This window comes from Onychostoma macrolepis, chromosome 04 (genome assembly GCF_012432095.1).
Source record: "Onychostoma macrolepis isolate SWU-2019 chromosome 04, ASM1243209v1, whole genome shotgun sequence".
Taxonomy (NCBI): domain Eukaryota; kingdom Metazoa; phylum Chordata; class Actinopteri; order Cypriniformes; family Cyprinidae; genus Onychostoma; species Onychostoma macrolepis.
The window spans coordinates 32,853,786-32,870,137 of record NC_081158.1 but is presented as its reverse complement, the minus strand read 5'-3'; positions in this window follow the sequence as shown (position 1 = coordinate 32,870,137).

The following is a 16,352-nucleotide window of genomic DNA, read 5'->3' as shown; positions in this document are numbered from 1 at the left end:
CGGATGGAGAAGCACCGGATGAAGAAGTTGCAACTCAGCGGCTACAACAGGACGTCTCCGAATGGTTAGTTTAAAATATTGTGTCTGGATACGTTACTTTAGTTGGTTTGTTTATGTATGCTGTTACAGCTATTATCATGTAGCTAATGCTAGCCATAGGCTCGGATGAAGGAACTAAAAAAATACTTTGGTGTTCATTTGTACATCCAAACACTGAGCAACTGCCATGCTTCGCTCATTTGCAAGCCATGATGTCTCTCGAGGGAAAAAAAAATATTGCGCTCGCCTCGCACGGTAGTAGCTCATTTTCTTATGGGCGGGCAAAGCAGAGAAAGGGGAGGTAACCTTTCCCCGTATGACGACATAAAGGGAAGATTCCAGATTGGGTCATCTGAGCTTTCATTTTCTTTCATTTTCATATCGCCATTTCTAGCCACTGGGGGACCATAGGCAGGCTAGGGGAACTCATAATGTTAAAAAACATCATAAAGTGAAATTTAAAAACTCTGAACAAAAAGCCTAAGCAATATAACCACTGTAGGGTCTTGGAGAAATACAGTTTTTTGAGCTTTGATAATTTTGTTTTTTCAAATTTGTGTATGGTATATAAAATTTTAAATGGTTTGGCCCCTTCAGTACTTCATGATTTTGTGCATTTTCGCTCTACAGTATCGGTGAGATCTACTAGATTATCATCAATTGTGATCAACTGTGTTGTTCCTTTTCGTCATTCTGCCTTTGGGTTATCGTCTTTCTGAGTGAAAGCTATTATTCAATGGAACACTCTACCAGAAGACGTAAGGATGTGCACATCTATTGAAATGTTTAAACTAAAACTTTATTTAAAGTCAACTCAAATTTGTACACACTACGGCTGTGGTCTAAGTGAAAATTATGTTTACTGTTCTTTCTTGGCTCTGATAGGATGTGTATAAGTGTAATCAGGGTATCTTCCGGTCATTCGTTTTTTCATTTAATATTAAAAACAGAAAAATAAGAAAACGGTTCCTTTTTTCGTTTTTAAATTTTTCCAAAAAAAAAGTAAAAACCCAAGAATTATGCTTGATTTTCCATTTTTACGCTCCTGTTTAGAAAATGAATTAACTACTTGAATATTCCATCTCTGCATGTGGGCGGGAATAAAACACCCCTTTCCACTGATTGGTCAACCAAACATTAAAGTTAAGTTAAGTCGTGAAGTATTGTCAAGTATGGTGACCCATACTCGAAATTGGTGCTCTGCATTTAACCCATCCAAGTGCACACACACAGCAGGGAGTAGTGAACAAATGCGCGCACACACACCCGGAGCAGTGGGCAGCCATTGCTCCAGCACCCGGGGAGCAATTAGGGGTTCGGTGCCTTGCTCAAGGGCTACTTAGTCATGGTATCAAAGGTGGAGAGAGTGCTGTTCATTCACAATCCCAACCTTCAATTCCTGCTGGCGCGAGAATCGAACCGGTAACCTTCAGGTGTAACGTGGCTGACGAGACGTGAGACGTGCGGATCCATGTGCAAGCTTTACTTAAAGGCATGGTCATAAATACAGGCAGGGTCGAAACAATGGCAAACAGGTATGGCAGGGACAAGACAAAGAGTAAACCTAGGGCAAGCGTGGGTCGTGGAACGTGCAAGACAGACAGTTCAAAAACAGACTCATTAGGGGAGATGGAACCGACAGACAATTCAAAACCTGATTCAGAACAGGACGAGAGTTCACAGACGGCCTCCTTGGCCGTGATAGGACAGAACGAGAGTTCATTGACGGCCTCCATAGCCGTGAGAGGACAGAACGAGAGTTCATTGACGGCCTCCATAGCCGTGACAGGACAGAACGAGAGTTCAGGAACAGCCCCTCTGGCTGCGACAGCACAGGACGAGGATTCGTAGATGGCCTCCATAGCCATGACAGGACAGGACGAGAGTTCAGGGACGACCTCCTTGGCCGAAACTGGACAGGACGAGGAATCAAGGACGGCCTCCGTGGCCGTGGCAGAGCAAGACGAGAGTTGGTGAGTGGATACCACTGACACCTCCGGAGGTTCTGCAGTGGTTGCCGCCACCTCTGGAAGTTCTACAGCGGTAACAGTCTCCTCGACCGCAACTCGACAGACCGAGAGAAACAATGGCAAACAGGTATGGCAGGGACAAGACAAAGAGTAAACCTAGGGCAAGCGTGGGTCGACGAGCGGCGAACAGTATCCAATGGGGCAAGGCAGAGAGATAATCCAGGTACATGAGCTATAATCCAGGCAAGGGAAATAATCAGAGTCCGAACAGGGAGACAGGGGTAAACACTAGGAACACAGACTAGAAAACAACAAAAGTTCCGTATCGCAGCTAACACTAGGGGAGTGAAAAACGCAGAACAATACAGGAACTGAAAAGAAACACGGAATGGCACAGAAAGGGTTAGAAACAAACACAGGTGAACAGGTAATCCAAGACTATGATACTGACAAGGGCTCTGTAGAGTAGCTACGGCTAGGGGAGCGGTAAACGCATACAATACTCGGCAGTGAGGTAGAGAAAGTCCAAGGCTTAAATAGAGTGTGTGATTGCGTGTACGTAGGATCAGGTGTGCGTGTGATTAGTGCAATGAGTGATTGGTGACAGCTGTGATATCTGTGCAATGGATGATGGGAAATGTAGTCAGATGGTGAAGTGCAAGAGTCCATGTGATGAGCGGGTGACCTCTGGTGGTGAGGGAGCGGAAGTGCATGGACCAGATTCGTGACATCAGTTTACAAGCCCGACTCTCTAACCATTAGGCCACGACTACCCCTGCCATCATTAGTTCTTCCGCAGTTCTGCGCAGCAGAAAACAGTCCTGCTGCTACAGTTGTAGGCTATGCATTCTTAACACGTTTATTGCAACTATATTTAATTACTTTCTCACCAACAACTAACAAATGGCTAATGAATAGCCCATACTGGGGCAGAGCCTATAGATGGCTTACTTCTGTATGGGCATAATTTCGGCAACCTGTGCGAGAAATAAGTTATTAAAAAAGTTATAAGTTATTATTTTCTCATAGCTTAATATTAATTTATTCACATCTGTACTCATAGCTACCCCCTAGCCTACATCTTTGGCACACAGTTTTGAAGAGATGAAGTTGAAATTATATAGATATGTATGACATTATTTCATATCAGTGTAGTATATGGTCTATTATTCTATTTTTATTTTTATTGGTTTTCATTGTTATATTTTAGGGGTAATGTTAGCCGTTAGCCATTTGTTAGTCTGGTTGTTTGATGAGAAAGTGATGAAAGTTGCAATAAAGCGTTACGAATGATACAACTGCAGCAGCAGGACTGTTTTCTGCTGTGCAAAACTGCGGAAGAACTAATGACAGCATGGTTTAATGTTTGGTTGACCAATCACGTTTTATTCCCGCCCACATGTATTGATCAAAAATTCAAGCTGTTTATTCATTTTCTAGCCCTAAATGTAAAAACGGAAAATCAAGCATAATTCATGTTTTTTCGTTTTTTTGAAAAATTTAAAAACTAAAAAAAGGAACCGTTTTCTTATTTTTCTGTTTTTAATATTAAATTAAAAAACGAATGAATGGAAGATACCCTGATGAAGTATTACTGTGCTGGATGTGTTTGTTGTTCTGTTTTTTATGTTAATTTGTGTCTGATTACCTGCCAAGGGACTGCGAATGAAAACTAGCCACTGGCTAAATTCGGCACAATGCATGAAATGGAAACATTTATGTTAAAATTGTGCATGTTCCTTTTTCAAAAAAAAAAAAAAAAAATCTCTCTATATATACCGTCTGTGTCGTGTTTTGCCCCTGTTTCTGTTCCTGTTTGTCCTTATTTGGTCTTGTTCCTGTCCTCATTTATTTGGATTAATATCCCATGCACCTGTGTTTCTCCAATTATCCTTTGTATTTAAGTCTCTCCCTTTGCATTCAGTGTTTGTCGGGTCAACTCGTTGTGTACGTATGTACATTTCCACACGCACAATGCGAAGGGAACTCAAGGGATTGGGACTAAACAGCTGTGTAGCCTTAAGAAAACCACTTATCAGTGAGGCTAATCGGGAAAAAAAGGCTTCAATTTGCTAGGGAGCATGAAGATTGGACTCTGGAGCAATGGAAGAAGGTCATATGGTCTGATGAGTCCAGATTTACCCTGTTCCAGAGTGATGGGCGCATCAGCGTAAGAAGAGAGACGAATGAAGTGATGCACCCATCATGCTTCGTGCCTACCGTACAAGTCTGTGGGGGCAGTGCTATGATCTGGAGTTGCTGCAGTTGGTCAGGTTTAGGTTCAGCAACGTTATGTGCCCAAAGAATGAGGTCAACTGACTACCTGAATATACTGAATGACCAGGTTATTCCATCAATGGATTTTTTCTTCCCTGATGGCACGGGCATATTCCAAGATAACAATGCCAGGATTCATCGGGCTCAAATTGTGAAAGAGTGGTTCAGCGAGCATAAGACACCACAGAGTCCAGACCTTAACCTCATTGAGGATCTTTGGGATGTGCTGGAGAAGACTTCTGACTCTCCCATCATCAATACAAGAGCTTGGTGAAAAATTAATGCAAACCTGGACGGGAATAAATGTTGTGACATTGCAGAAGCTTATCGAAACGATGCCATGGCGAATGCGTGCCGTAATCAAAGCTAAAGGCGGTCCAACGAAATATTGTCCAATGTGTGACTCTTTTTTTGGACAGGCAGTGAATAAATATTAAAGACATAACATTATTTTAAAAATTAAATAAATATATAATTTAATAAAATGTATTGATATATAAAATATATAATAACATTATAAATATTATACAATTATATACTATAATACATAGTTATGTAAAACATTAAATAAAAAAAATTGTTATTTTATATTTCAGAAACATAAATATTTAAGACGCAAACTGACAAAAATAAAGCATAAAAATATATATAAAATGTATATACTATGATATTATATACAGTTTCCAGTAGTAAACTGACATCCAGGAGAGAACAAAAAACAAAAGGCTGAAATACCATTGGATTTATTATAGCCTATTTTGAACAGCTGTTCCTGAACTGTTTTGACATTTTAAGACATTAAACTCCTGCTAAAGTTTTCTCTTGAGCAGCAGCAGATCTTAGCGTTATCATAAAAACACATGCCTGGATTTCACCCGGGAATAACGGCGGTAAATCGCAAAGGCTGCGATTATAACATTCAGAAAGATAAGGAACATACTGTTTAACACTTCAGCAGATCTAAAAACACCGAGCGCTGTGGTTTATAAATGTAGACTCTGCTTTTACATGATATTTTCTACTTTATTTCAAATCGCTCATTTTATATTGCATGCACATTCTGAGTGATCCGAGCACCAAATCAATCCTTCAGGAATATTATATCTGTCAGACATTTCAGAGCCTTTCATTTCAATAAACAGAGCAGAGTCGAGCTACAGTTGTACAGTCTGTCGGATTGCGGTGGCTTTCGCATTGGTTTAAATGAGAAGAACAATCCATCATGTCAGTTGCTTTTATAAGCTCATTAAACCTGCGCGATTAGGGCCTGATCATGCACAAAAGAGATAATGAGAGATTCAAACTGTCAGACAATTTCCTTTAAAGACCAACAAAGATCTCCAATGCTCCATTGCTTTCTTTAAAACATTAGCTCCAGCTAGTGAGCCATTAGATCCAAAACCTAGTGAGCTGCCTACCTAGAGAGGACTGCAGATAAACGTAGGCAGCAGAATTACTCTATACTGCCTTCTAAGATGACTTTCCTAAGGTAGGACTTCATGTGCCTTTCAGTGAAGGCAGCCCAGATTTATTTATTTATTTATTTCACAGAGCTCAGCACAATGCAAATGCACAACTTTTTACTTGTTTTTATGCATTGCTATAAACAGACAATGTTCTTCTTCTAATATGCCTCCCCCATTGCATTGCATGTTCCTTTTGTAGTGAAGACAAGCCCATACACACAAGCATAAAAATATAATACATAAAATACCATATAAAATATATTTTAAAAAACTATACAAAATTTGAATATTGAGTTTGGTGCATTGCATTCTGGGACAGTATGTTTTTTATAAAAAAAAAAAAAAGAATATATATATATATATATATATATATATAGAGAGAGAGAGAGAGAGAGAGAGAGAGAGAGAGAGTATATATATTTCTATATTTTCAATTGTAAAAAAATCTATATATAGCATACATAAAATGAAAAACAACACAAGCACAAAGCATATTACATATTAAAAAAAACAAATATTAAATATTTTCATGCATTTTTCAAGCATACATTTTGTAACGAGATTGTGCAATGCATTCTGGGATTGTATGAACTACAAAGTAACATACAATGCTTTATATAATATAATGTAATATAATTAATATAATATAATATAATGTATTCTTAAATATTTATATTGTATTTCTTAAATACAATACAATGTTATGTTTTCATGGGTTACTAGCTACGTTGATTTCAGTCAATGTTTCTTTCAAGAGCTTCCCATACACTTCTTATGAGTTCCTGCCTACAGTATGTTGAGCGTTTCCAATTACTTACAAGGTTCAACTTGATTCAGGACACTGCCAATATAAGCTCAGTAGGTTATGAAACAGCTATTGTCACGACCCACAGCCTGATTTAGCTAAACATCTTTAACCACAGGATGTTGTTTGGCTATCCCATTTGGAGGCCATGTTTTCCATTGTCATATCGCCGGGGAGGACATGTCGGCGCGATCGCTGGCATTCAGTCTGGAGGTCACCCTGTTCCCACAGGCCCATTTGTTGACTTCCGGGCCCTGGGCCAACATCCTCAGCAGATGGGTGGACGGTTCCCAATCGTGACCGATTGGACAGACCTTTTGGAGATCAATCGTGAGGGTGCTTAATATGAGATGAACAGCGAGACTTCACGCCGAGACTGTGCGCTTGTTACACGTCTCCATTTCTTCTCTCCTCGGGGCATGTAGAAGCTGGACGGCACCCAGAGCCATGGAGCTCGACGGCAGCTTAGCGCAGATATGGATGCAGCAGTGCTAATGAGTCGCCTCCTGCCCACATGAAGCCTGGTGGCCAATTAGCATTCTGTTCACACACACTCACACACACACACACGGCGCAGGGAGACATTGGTCCCACTCAGCTCTTCCAACACCTTCTCAGCGGCCACATATTCGCACACGCTTCCTTTTCCCCTCGTCATCCATTCACACCTTTTAAGGGCGCATTGAGCAGTCGCCAAAAGCCGTGGCTTCATTTAGCGCCTCCATTCACATTTACAGTGTGATTTTGTACATTCAGCCGCGAGCGGGACCTTCTCTTTAACACAATATCATTTTCTTTCTGAATTTAATTGCTGTTGCATGAATAGATGCAATTTGTTCTTGCAGGCTAATGAGTTTCTTCTTGAATAAACGCTAACTGGTGCTCCACAAGCGGGTGCGATTAAGCAGAAAGCGCTCTGGGGGGAAAGCATGAACGGACCGGCACCTGAGAGACCCGTCTGATAAGAACACACAGTGTTAAACGAAAAGATAAAATGCTGTTTGCCCTCCTGTGTTTGCGAATGAAGCTCTGAGTCAACATGCATGCTGGTTTTGCTGACTAATTCAGCACTGACACTGAGAGACGCTCTGAGGGCATAAAGTCAAACGCTCACAAGCCTTTTTCTGTTACTGAATGCACTTTTGATTGAAAGAGGAACATCAACAGAAAAAATTTGCAAGATTTGATTTTATCTTTGGGAATTTAATGAATTGTGAAAAGTGAGCATTACTGTATGCTGGAGTGATCGATTTAATGATTCACTTGTTTCTTTTTGAATAAATCAGCGCCTTTGAATGAATTGGGTAAATGAATTCACATATAAAGATGGTCATTTGATTCATTCATATATAAATCTGTTTAGGAAAAAATCAGTTGAATGACTGACTCAATGACTCATCATAAAGATCACCCGTTTCATTCCTAAATGAATCAGCGTTTTTGAACAAATTGGTTGAATGAATGATTCTAAAGACTCAGTTCATTCCTAAATGAATGATTGTCTTTGAATCAATCAGTTAAAAGTCAATGACTCGCTTATACATACAGTCGCTTGTTTAATTTCTGAATGAATCAGTGTTTCTGAACAAATTGATTGAATAAATGATTCAAAATACTCACTAATAAAGTCACTTGATTCATTCCTGAATGAATCATTGTCTTTGAACAGGTCAGTTAAATGATAAAGTAACTTCATTAATTCCCGAAGGAATTCGTTTTTTTTTTTTTTATAAATTTGATGAATGAATGAATGAGTAAATTACTCATATTTACACTCACTTCTTTCATTCCTGAATGAATCAGTCTTTATGAATAAATAGGGTGAATGAAATATTCAGTCACTTGATTCATTTCTGGATGAAACAGTGTTTTTGAGTGAATTGGATGAATGAATGATTCAGTGACCCACTCATATGTACAGTCACTTGCATCATTCCTAAATAAATCAATGTTTATGAATGAATTGAATAAATGAATGATTCAATGACTCGCTCATATATACGGTCACTTGTTCCATTCATTACTTAATTACTGTTTTTTTAATAGATACGTTAAATGACTGATTCAATGGCTCACTCATAAACATGGTTACTTGTTTCATTCATCAATGAATCAGTGTTTAAGAATGAAATGGTTGAATGAAAAATTCACTGAATCACTAACAAAGTCACCTGATTCAATCCTGAATGAATCAGTGTTTTGAACAAAACAGTTGAATGGAAGATTTAAATGACTCTCTCATAAAACTGAAAACTGAAAAAAAAATCTCCACAGATAATTCAATAACTGACAGTAAAATGTTTCATTTTAGGTTGAATTAGTTCTTTAAAGATGATGATTCATTCATTATCATCATTACAGCCTTGAACAAGACACTTAACCTCAGACTACTCTAGAAAGACTAAACCTGTAATAAATGTACAGCAAATTTCTGTGCATAAAAGCATTTGCTAAATGACTCCTTTGTGTTGAATGTAGAGGATCATGGAGCCCTTAGGCCTTTATAAATCTCTTCAGACATCAACAAATGCAAACTCAAGCACATCTCCTGCACTGTGGTACTTCAGCTTGTGTAGTAGCGGTTTGGGCTTCTCAAGAGCGTCATAGATCAGTCATTCAGGAATTGGAGAACGCTGCACCTGGGAAAGATTACATGGTGCTCAATGTTGAGTAGCAGAAATTGCTTGTAGTGCTCATCCCTGATGAACCCGAGCAGCGTTTTGTGCTGAGGTATGGCCGTTTGCGGAGTCGGAGGGTAAATATGACTTAGTGCTCCTGCGCCTGCTTTCAGCCCCAGGGCATCACGCTGGCATTTGCCCACTGACTCTTTGGCCGTTAGCGTTCCGGATCTTATTAGCATGTATTGACCCTCTTTTGCTCAGAGGAACGGAGTCAAATCATGGCATGCATGCAGATGGAGAAGTTAGCTATGTTGGATTTGTTCTGCAGTTGTGTCACAGTTGATTTCAGTATGGAACCCATTTCGGATCGTACCATGACCCCGACATCATAAAAGCAGTTCTTAACTATATTTTTACATTTTATGAAGCAAATATAAGTGCTGTTTGCCCATGCAAAACCCTAAACTGACCCTAAAAAGCTAAAGTGGTTGCTAGCTGGTTTCTTATTAGTCCAAGCCAAAAGAGAGGCTCAGGTCCAATCTTTGGCCGTTTTATAATCACAAATGCTTGCACACTGAGTACATGTGACAACTTTTGCACTAGTTATACTGTCCATTGACAAATCCACCCAGTGATGCATCACTGCAGACCGTGTGAACTGGTATCTTGAGAATTATTTGTCAAGAAACGCATCCTACACTGCATTACACAACCAACCACAAGAACGACTGTGCAAGATCATCAACAATTAGGAAATCCTGACCTTTGAGTCAAATGCGTCTTACTATTCCAGTTTGATATGCAGAGACACATGTAAGAAAGACATTTATAGCTTAGGTAACACAGCAACGTAGGCTCAGCCAATGGTGTGGGCTTGGGGGCGGGGTTATCTGGTTAGCTGACCAATGGCAGACAGAGGGAATTCCTGTTTGTGTTTTCCAGTTTAGTGTTACAGAAACGAGAGGCGTAACCTCTGCATGCTAACTGTTCATGTAATACCAAAAAATATCAAAAGTCTGGGGTCAGTAAGTTTTTTTTCTTAATGAATACTTTATTAATACTTTTATTCAGCAAGAATGCATTAGATTAATCAAAAGTGACAGTAAAAATATTTGATGTTAGAAAAGATTAGTATTTCAAATGTTTACTTTCTATTCTTCAATGAATCCTAACAACAACAACAAAAAAGTTTTCAAAAAAGCAAAAAATGTTTTTACATTGAGAAAATGTTTCTTGAGCATTAAATCTGCATATTAGACTGATTTTTTTAAGGATCATGTGACACTGAAGACTGGAATAATGATGCTGAAAATTCAGCTTTGCATCACAAGAATAAATTACTTTTTAATTTATATTAAAACAGAAAAAAAAATTACTGTTTTTACTGTATTTTATTAAATAAATACAGCATTTGTTAGCATAAAATACATCTTTCATAAACATTTTTAAAAAATCTTACTGATCCCAGACTTTTGAACATACTATAGTACTGAATGATTATGACACCATGCTATTTACACAGTAACCTCAGGCACTTTAAATTAACCTCAACATCTCCACCAACATTCATAAATGCAACTAATGGACCAGATCAAATATGTGAACATGGGACGTGTTGAAATGATGTGACTCCTGTACTGCAGTCCAGACTGGCTTGTGTAATAGATGAGTCAGTCTGCTCTTCTGCTCTGGAGTCTCTCATCTAATCAGCATCAAGTGCTGCATTTCCAATTTACTCTGAAGCATTGCAATTTAGGGGGATTTGAGCTAATGAATCCCCTATCGGAGACTTATTTCTTCCATCTGAACCTGTGGTACCGCATTTATCCAAATAAGAGTGCTAAACTTGACAACACTGGCCAGACAGTCCACCGAGACAAGTTAGGAGTAGTTTACTTTAACTGTAGTGATGGACTTAAGAAGATATTTTAAGATTTTGAAATTGAAGAGAAGTGCGCTGTTACTTTTCTACCTGATGAGACATGACAAAACAGACAACCTCCCCGCCCCCATATCTACAGACTAAAATTAGTAGTATACTCAGATGACAAAATATGTTTTAAGAACATTTTGCTAATGCTCTCTGAACATTCACAAAGTCCAGTTTTTTAAAAGTTTTTAAAACGGTGGACATTCCATTTTAACAATTAATAAACAAAAATTAGAATGCTACTTTTGAATGTTCTCTGAACATTCTGAAACAAGTAGTAACATTTAAACTTGACCACATCTCTCTATCAACTATAGCAACATTTTAAACACCACCCAGCATGCCTTAGCATTGTGAGGTGGGCAAAAATGCAAAAATCTAGCAATCTAAGTATACCCAGCTAACAAAAATATATTCCAAGAACGTGTTTCTGATGTTGCTTTAATGTTCTCTGAATGTTAACAAAGTCCTCAGTTTTTTTTAGTTTAAAAATAGTTATGCGAACATTAAGTGATCATTTCATTTTATAATTTTCAAACAGTGTTACATTTGATTGTTCTCTGAACATTCTGAAACAAGTAGTAACATATAAAAACCTTCAGAGGAGCATCCATCTAAAACACTTCAGGAAAGAAGGTTACATTAACGATATATAAATGATGTTTTTGTGCTAATGTTTTGAGAATATTATTAAAGATCAGATAACTTTGAATGAATGTTCTCTAAACATTCACAATGTCATAAAACGGTTAAGCAAACGTTAAGTGAACATTCCATTTGATCATTCTGCACACATTATAGGAACGATACATTTGAACGTTTCCTGAACATTGTGAAACAAAGTGTAACATTTAAAAAGCGTTAGACGAACGTCCAAATAAAAGGTTTCAGGAAAAAATGTTCTATGAATAATGTTTTTGTGCTAATGTTTTGAGAACATTATTAACAACCTGATAACTTAGAACTACATTCTAGTAGCATCACGTTTGTTCATAACTTTGAGAGAACCTTGCCAGAATGTTCTTAGAATGCAAACTAGCAAATAAAAAAATCAGCCGCCATTTTCCTACGGATGTTCGGTTATGGAGTGCTTCTGCAGATCTGAGAGGCGTCTCACACCGAGGAAAAGCATAAACATCCCTTCGCCCGTCTGTGCAGGCGCATGTGAGCGTGTGTACGGTTATCAAACCTTCCCATCTCTCCCCGGGACACAGTGGTATCTTCACAGAGCAGCTTCTCGTTCAGTGACCGTCGCATCATGGCCGATGAGCACAGGAGTGTGTCTCGGAGCAGATTGTGTCCCCGCTGCCCTGTAGTCTGGGGTCAGGCCGCGTCTGTCCCATACCTGCCCGACCCTCACGCCTCACAGGACAAAGCCTCTTTGATCCCACAGCGCTGTGGCTCAGTAATGCTAATACAGCTTCCTAGCAGGAGAGATACACAACTGCTTTGCTTAGTGGATTTATTCCAAATATACTGCATGATTTATCTTCCTTTAGTTATTAACACACACAGGTCTGCAAGTCAACACAGGTCACCATAACAATGAAAAATGTTATTTTTGACAGATTCTGTTATTTATTTTATAGATTAATATTATTTTTTTTTAAAAACCCAAAAAACACTGAATTAACACCAAAAATATAGTCAACAAAAATATTCTAAGAACGTTTTTCTAACATTGCTTTAACACTCTCTGAACATTCAAAAACATTGAGTGAACATTTCATTTTATCATTTTCAAAAAATGTTACAATGATACATGTTCTCTGAACATTCTGAAACAAGTAGTAACAAAGAAAGTTCTAAATAAGATGTAATATTTTACCACAACAATGAAAAATCTAATTTTTGTCAAATACTGATACATTTTATTAATCACCAAAAGTAATAAAAAAAAGTCTAAATAGACTGAAATAGACTGAGATTAAATAGTTTACAACAAAATAAATAATTCTGTCATTAATTGTAGATTAATTTATTAAGTACCAAAAAAGCACAAAAATAGTCTGAAGAGACTGAAAAAAATCGTATTTTTGGTAAATTCTGTCATTTATTTTATAGGTTAATTTATTGAGCCACAAAGTAGTCTGATTAGACTTAAATAGACTAAAATAAATAGTTTACTATGAAAAATAGAAAACGCATTAATATTAGTTTTTTTTTTTCAATTCTGTCATTCGTTTTATAGATTCATTTTATTAAACACCAAAAAAGTACCAAAATAGTGTGAATAGACTGAAATAGACTGAAATTAAATAATCAGTTTACCACAAAAATTAAAAATACTACTAATTTTGAAAGGTCCTGTCATTAATTTTATTAAGCATCAAAATAGTCTGACATAAACCGAAATTAAATCAATAGTTTACCACAAAAAAATTGTTATATCTGTAATAATTTTATAGATCAATTCTATAACAAAAGAGAATGATCTCATCAATTACCATGCTCCAAAAAATAAATAAATAAATAAATAAAATTTGTAAATTCATGAGATATTATGTATGTGATAACATGTCAATGGGAATTGGTTAAAAGACCTGTGACATTTGATGTCATTTTCTGTGAACAATAACTTACATTTTGTTCTCTTTCTCACAAAAAGCCATCATATAGAGTACATTTACATTTAGTCATTTTGCAGATGCTTTTATCCAAAGCGACTTACAATTGGGGAATAAGTAAAGCGATTCATCTTAAAGAGGCAAACAGAGGAAATGCTCGCAATACCAAGTCTCAGGCATTGTTCAAATAAGTACAAGCTGGAAAAGGAAGGAATAAATAAAGAGAAAGACAGGTTTTGTTTTTTTTCTTTAGGATGAAGTCAAGTAGTGTTGAAAGAGGTGAGTTTTCAGTTGTCGCTTGAAAATTGTTAGGGATCCAGCACTCTGGATAGGGGTGGGAAGATCATTCCACCAGCCAGGAAAGGTGAACGAGAATGTTCTGGAGAGGGATTTTGAACCTCTCTATGATGGTACCATGACGCGTTGCTCACTAGCAGATCTCAGACTTCTGGAGGGGATGTAGATTCGTAATAGTGAGTGGAAGTAGGCGAGTGCTGAGCCTGTGGCTGTTCTATATGCAAGCATCAATGTCTTGAACTTGATGCGAGCTGCAACCGGTAACACTGGCTCTTTTGGGCTTGTTGAAGACCAGTCGTGCCGCTGAATTCTGAATCATTTGTAGAGGTTTGATTGTGCTTGATGGAAGTCCAGCCAGAAGAGCATTGCAGTAGTCCAGCCTAGAAATTACAAGGGCCTGGACAAGAAGTTGTGCAGCATGCTCTGTTTGAAAGGGCCTGATCTTTCTGATGTTGTATAATGCAAACCTGCAAGATCGAGCAGTCTTTGCAATGTGGTCTTTGAAGGTCAGCTGGCCATCAAAGATTACACCAAGATTTCTGACCGAAGTTGATGGGGTAATTGTAGAAGATCCTAGCTGGATGGTGAAATCATGCTGTGGAGTCAGAGTGGCAGGGAAGACAAGAAGCTCAGTCTTTGCCAGGTTGAGCTGTAGGTGATGTTCTTTCATCCATGCCGAGATGTCCACCAGGCAGCCTGAGATCCGTGCAGCTACCACAGCTAGAGCTGTGTGTCATCAGCCTAGCAATGGTAGGAGAAGCCATGTGCCTGTATGATGGGTCCCAGTGATGTAGTGTATGTGGAGAAGAGGAGGGGTCCAAGAACTGATCCCTGAGGAACCCCAGTGACCAGTTGATGTGCTGTGGATACCTCCCCTCCCCAGGACACTCTGAAGGACCTACCAGTGAGATAGGATTCAAACCAGCGAAGTGGAATCCCAGTGATGCCCAGTGATGAGAGGGTAGACAGCAGGATCTGATGATTGACAGTGTCAAAAGGATACCTCTGCCTCAGTGAGGGGACAGAAGGAGAAGATGGGAGTTTTAGCAGTGGATGTGGTTGGTTGGAGGTCCTGTGTGTGTGGAGGTGAGAACTGACTACTGATTGTTCTAGTTTTGTCTGTGAAGAATGAAATCTGTTATAGAAGTGGTGGGAGGTGGTGGAGGGGGACAGAGGAGAGAATTAAACGTTCTGAAGAGATTACGCGTATCTGGAGCACTGTGAATCTTGTTGTGGAAATATGAGGATTTGGCAGTGTGGACTTCAGCAGAGAAAGATGAAAGCAAAGACTGATACCTATTGAGGTCTGGCGGATCTTTTGCACCATTTGCGCCATTTTCTATCTGATGCCCTGAGTTTAGCCCGATGCTCACGGAGAACATCAGATAACCAGGGGTTAGATGTATTAAGCACTTACGGGCTGTCGTCCGTCTCTTCATGTGACTAACCGACTTCAAGCAGAGTAGAGTGCACAAGTCATATGGGCTACATTTATGATGCTTTTACTGTGCTTTTTGTGATTTTTTTAAGCTCGAAGGAATCCATCCTCATTCATTCATATGGTAAAAGGACCTGAGACATGTGCAAATTAACTTTGTGTTTCACAGAAGTAAGAATGTCATATGGGTTTGAAATAACATGATAATTTTCATATTTGGGTGAACTATGCATTTAAAAACATGCCCTGGCAAAACTTACCACAAACCAGTCAACGTGGATCCATGTGCAGGCTTGTGTTGATGATACATTCACACTATAAAACAGCACAAAAGCAAATCAATCAGATCTACAGAGGAATGAGAAGTTGGACTGAGCTGAAAGCAGCATATATCAGTGTATCAGATTTTCAATGAAGCCCCGTGGCTGTTGCGTGTGCACATTATTCACTGCCCTAATGAGAGGAAAACACCTAAAGCCACACTCATTTATGTGCCTGAACTGTTTTCATCAGCAAAGCTGATCATTACGTTCTTATTAATGGCCCACAGAGTCAAATAAGAGCACAGAAGTGCGAATTGAAAATAATAAGAACACTTCCACTGCAAACAGGCGAATAACATTTCACAGGGGTCACATAGTAAGAAATCAGAGTTTGGTGCACTTGCTTTAAATCAAAACATAATGCAAGTTTTTCAAAACAATAAATGCAAAAAATAAATTTTTCAGTGAAACTAAACTGCAACTTTTCGGTGTCAAAATGCTGAACACATAACCATCACATAAACAATGGCAGTATGCAAATAACTTTCGCAAGGGGTTTTGAAATGAATTTTATAGTAAATTATATTATTACAATCTGTTGAGCCTTAGGTTAGCAAATGTTCAAAAATTTGGGGTCAGTACAATTTTCTTTTTTTTTAAGAAATCAATGCTTTTTTTA